We start from the raw sequence: 5,613 nt of genomic DNA on the forward strand, positions 1-5,613 counted from the left end.
TATAATAGGCCAACATGGCCATAATATGGACAACACGTCCAACAAACACATATATCGAATGCATACAAATAATAACAAGGTCTACACGACCACAACTACTAACAAACATGTAACATATCACAAAAATATGCATAACGGAAACATCAAAAATCCAAACAAAACACACAACCACAACTACAAGTCCAACACCACAATTATAGTTCTTGTAACAACACAAATACAATCCAGACCACTAACATATACCAGTCTTTCTGCTGTGAGATGGATACAGTCCAGGCAACATCTCCAAGCTCCAAGTAAAACCTATCTGCTACTTGGGGAGAAAACAAGGCAACCCCAGGGTCTGGGTAGTGAGCATTAAATACTCAGTGGATACAGAAAGAAGTGCATGTAAAGATAGATATCAGCAGGTATAATAACAACAGAAATAATCAACAAGTAACAAGAATACTCAATAAGTATCAGGAATAATCAACGGCAGGTAACAGGAATCATAGTAATAGAACAGGATATAACATCTAAGATAATAAAGAAAGATCAATACCATATAACAGATATAGGAATCATGCAAGATCAAGTAATGCATGGCATGTCATACAATGCAGCAGGTATATAACAATCAAGTGCAATAGTCACACACAAACATACTGTAAATAATAGTGCAATATAATAGTAATCATAATAGCAAATGCATGCAAATATGCAGCACACATCACAAGCAACATGTATGGTCACTGTCTGCACTTGTCATCCTCAGTCACCCAGTGCAGTGAAATGAGGCGCCAAACAGGACATACTGCACAGGCTCCAACAACTAAACACCTTAATCAGGTGGGGAGCGGGCAGTGTCTCACAGGAGGGCAATATAGCCAGTCCTAGTCGCACCCAACTATGGTACAACAAATTGCTATCACCCATATGCCACCTCAACACGATGTCAGGAGAGTGCCAACAACAGATACAGCCAACATGCTGTCAACAACAACTACTGCTAACATGTAGATGTTATGCTGATCATCCAACATATAATAGCTATAACAAATCAGCATAATCAACATGAATCCAGATGGATCATCATAGGCCAACAATATAAAAGTTAAGACTATACTATCAATGGATAGATAAATCAGAGGTCAACCAACATGTATCAAGCAACGAACAGTATAAGGTATCAACTGAGTAACAAGCATAGGTAACAGGGGTATCAACGAAATAATATCAGATCATGTTAAAGGTCAACGGACAAGTATCAAGCAATAAATATCAACAGGTATTAATTAGATAAATAGCACAAGTAGCAGAAGTATCAATAGGGTAGATAACAACAGCAATAAATCATGCACTGAAAGAAAAGCCTATATTGATCAAGTAGATGGTACACACCTGATCAGACGATCGTCGATAATCAAACTCCCAGAAAAATATACTCCAAGTGTAATAAGACCAATCCAATCAAGGTCCTGAAATAAATGACAACAAAACACTGATTACAACGATTCTGTAGCAAACTACAATATCAAATTCTATAGCTTAATCTCACTCATCCAATTAAACCTAACCCATGGTTAATGATCGACTTAACATTTTACTTGCAATTAACCTAATGAAAATTCATAATTCCCTTTGTTTCAACCATTTTAATCTAACCTAACTAACCTAATCAACTTAATCCAACTAAATCCATCTATCAACAACATATCAACATAACCCAACGTTAACCTCATCCTTAATCCATCAACAGATCAATCTTCTACCCATAAACAGAACACCCTTTTAAATAACTGAATCAAACAGCAATATACCTAAATCCAACTACAATCACACTGTTCATTTGCTAATCAAGAACACCCAACCATCATTTAGAATTTACCTCACTTCTGTTCCAAATCAAGTCCTAGCTCACGGCTGAACTTCAATTTCTTCCCACACAGTTCTGTTCCAAAAATAGTACAAACATCAATAATACAGTAACCCATTCTCACCAGCAATCCAATGAAACAAACTCATACAAGATCTAACCAACATCAACTTACCTCTAGATCTGATCAAAACCCTAACTCAACCTTCGGTTCCTCCTCCTTGCCAAATCCAACAATGCTCTAATTGGATCTGTTCTCCTCCGCAAATTGAGAAGAGAAAAACCAATCAAGAACTAGTGAGATTCAAAGCAATTCAAGGAAATTCGGCTTATATACTAATAAGAACCTGAAATCTAGCTCAGACCCCACTTACCGACCACCTCCGCTTCCGGATCTCCACCGCAACTCCCTCAAATCAGATCAATCAGCTCACCCCAATGAGCTATGGAAGAAGACCAATCTAGATCTAAAGAGATTTCAAATCATCCTACCAATTCCAACTCAAGAAATCAAACAAACAGAACCCTAGCTTACTTCCCCTTACCTCTCGGCTTCCTCTTCCTCCAAATCATCGCCGTCTGCAGCCTCCTCCCTCCCAATCCAAGCCCTCCTCCGATGAGATCTAGCCCCCTATCGATTCTCCTTTAGTCGTCAGCTCTTCCTTAGCTTTGATTTGGCACCGGCATCGAGTGATGAGGCATCCGTCGCAGGTGGAACGCGGCGGCGGCCAAAGGTTGGGAGACGAAGGCTACGAGAGGAAGACACGACGGCGCTGAACACTATAGAGGATCACGTGAACGGTGATCTCGAAGGGTTGACGATGGCGATGCAGCGGCCGGACGACATCATGCAAATGGCGATCGTAAGGGGAGAAGAGGTGCATCGTGGGCAGTGGGGTGGATGAAGAAGAAAGCTTCGACTGCGATTTGTGTTTTAAAGAGGAATGTACAGTAACTTCCAATGGGGTTAAGGTTTGGGGCTAAACTGGTTTAAATCTTAGTAACCATTGAACCAGTTATTGTAGCGAACCAGGTTCAAACTTGGTTCGCTTGGTTCACTAACCAAACGACCTCCGATTAGATCCAAATCAGTTTCATATGATTCGTCTTCGTGAGACAAATCTTTCCACTCCTTTTATTTTGTGAAAATCTCTTTCATCACAAATCAAACCAAGTTAGTTCAATTTGGTTCAATCCGAATCGTTTGGTTCACAATGAAATTTCTAGTATTTTGGATTTGACCTAATTTGGTTTTGTTGATTTTGGATTTGCAAGATGAGTTCCATTCTCCTTCACAATGAAATTTCTAGTATTTTACAACATTGCTATCGAGAGCAAGAGTATTCTAGAATAACGCTTGTAGGTTGAATAATCATTATTCACCCCTCTAGGCCAACCATCTAATTTCTAATACAATGCTCTTAACATTATAGCTATAAATTCAAGTCTCATGATGTGAAAATAAATATGTGGGAGATAATACATTAAGAAGGTCAAGACTTACTAGATATTGGATATTGGATGAAGTTTAAAAGGGAGTTGGTAAAGGAATGTTCAACAGGTGGTGTTGGCAATGAAAGTCTAGGTAAATAAAGGAGTAGATACTTTATAAGTGTTAAAGCCCTAGGAGGAAACTTCTGGTAATGGAAGTCCCGACAAATCAAAGATAAATCAAGGTTGGATAGTGGAAGTCTGGGAGGTTTAAGTGTGGCCTGAGGTTTGATAATTGAAAATTCAATTCATTAAGGTTAACTTTAGGCTAATAAAGGAGGTAGATGAGGATGTCATAGAGATATGGAGTCTCTTAGAAGGATGAAACTCAATCTTAAAGTTGGCTGAAGTCAATGTATTAGTCGATTGATAGTCAAGTCGATTAGATAGCCAATTAATAGAGATTAGTTAATTAATATGATAAATTTTAAAAACAACTAACTATAAAAGAAGGAAGATTTGAAGATTTCTATATTATGTTCTTGGATGACTCTTAAGAGAATGGTGTTGCATTTTTAGTCATCTTTAAGTAATTCCAAAGTAAAAGAAAGTGAGTAAAATATAATTTATAATTTATTTTTAATGCATTTATTTTTTTCTTTACCACATGCATTCACTTTTTGTATTTATTGTAATAAATAAATAAATATTGTAAGAAGTTTCTTTATTTTTTAAAAGTATTCGAGAAGGATAAAAATGATAAAATTGAAAAGTGAACTACTAATAAATTATAAATTGGGAAGGGTATCTACTGAACAATATAAATTGCATTATTGATTTGTATGTTTTTTAGTTTATTTTTATGTTATTTTATATTTTTATTGCTTGTTAATGTTTAGATTAATCTAAAATCTTAGTTTAACAAAAAAAATGAGCTGCTTTATGGAAAAAAATTACATTGAAGTAGTGAGCAAATGATCTACCGCTTCCTTCTTGTTTCTGCTTAGAAAAATACTTGCATTGTTAGTAGTAGCCCTAGAGCCAATTATGTGATGATTGACTAGGGACTTTTATATTATATTCTATTATTAATAAAGGTAAAGTTTTTTTTATACTTATTTTATGTTTGTGCCAAATAACTAAGTATAATAATGTCCTTGGGTAGCTAGTTTAATCTACATCATATCGATTGTTTGGATCGATAGTGAGATATGTTGAGAACACTACTCTTAATCATTCCTAATCAAACATTAATATTCAGGGACGATATTAATGCATTGAGACTAGCATGTAGGTCAACTGGATGATTTGATCTCACAAGTCATAGATATGAGATATCGAGTTGACACATGGGTATACATTAGAGAATATATACTGAATTGATCCGCCAAGAGAAAGTTTCATGGATCATTATATGAGTGTCATAAACTTTCTCATATGACTATTAGTATGAATAGTCCTTAGACCTAAAGTCACTATGGTTTCCTACATAAAGAGTTATGTATTTTGGTGTCGTCAAACATCACCCGTAACAGGATGAACTATAACAAATTGTGCGGAGAGATGTGAGTGATGTAGATGGGATCTATCCCTCTAATATAATGGGAGTGATATCTTGCAACCTTTTAATAGAGTATGACCACGAAATGCATGATCATGCTTAAATGAGTCAATATGAGATATTGAGCTCATTTGCTTGAGTAAGTCTACTTGGGGATCAAGAAATACAAAGATTGATAAGGGGATGACATAATCTATGTCTTATTGATCAATCTAGATATCGAGGATAGAAGGACATGATCATACATTATCATAGTCACCAAAGTTATGTCGGATCTCGATATTCTTGTCACTTAGATAGCAATGATGCATTGTTAGATTCCACTCATTGCTTATGTTTCTAAAATGAGTTTTAGAGGCATTGCTAACGTTATAAGAACCTATTGGGTCACACACAAATAACATTCTATTTTGGAGATGAGTTCATTTTAGTTTGACTAAAGGAACGATTATGCTCATTGGATGGCTAAGACTTGAGTTAGACTCAATTTGATTGAATTTGAGTTAGACTTAAATTAAACCAAGTTGATGAATGAAGTTTAATTCATCATGCATGATTAATGTGGATTAATCATGCATTGAAGAAGATAAAGTTATTATGCATGTAGGTTATCATGCATTGATGAGAGAATATCAAAAGCCTAAAAACCTTTGGTATTCATAACTTGGGTATAAAAAGAGTTTTTCTTCCCAAAAGTCATATTGGATTTTCATCTTCACCTCCTCTTCTTCTCTTGGCTGAAACTCACACCAAGGGTTGCTAG

The 5,613-nt window shown here is 35.8% G+C and overlaps 1 long non-coding RNA gene across 1 annotated transcript; it reads right to left on the bottom strand.

Annotated features, from left to right (window-relative positions):
* Nucleotides 1-2,052: 2,052 nt before the first annotated feature.
* LOC141828916 (uncharacterized) lies at nucleotides 2,053-2,433 on the bottom strand. The gene is made up of 3 exons (XR_012601858.1): nucleotides 2,404-2,433; nucleotides 2,233-2,325; nucleotides 2,053-2,109 (listed from the first exon to the last, which is right to left on the bottom strand). It is a non-coding gene; the product is annotated as an uncharacterized LOC141828916 (long non-coding RNA).
* Between the last annotated feature and the right edge of the window lie 3,180 nt (nucleotides 2,434-5,613).

This window comes from Curcuma longa, chromosome 5, assembly GCF_044706935.1.
Source record: "Curcuma longa cultivar G26 ecotype Majalengka, Jawa Barat chromosome 5, ITB_CL_G26_1.1, whole genome shotgun sequence".
Taxonomy (NCBI): Eukaryota; Viridiplantae; Streptophyta; class Magnoliopsida; order Zingiberales; family Zingiberaceae; genus Curcuma; species Curcuma longa.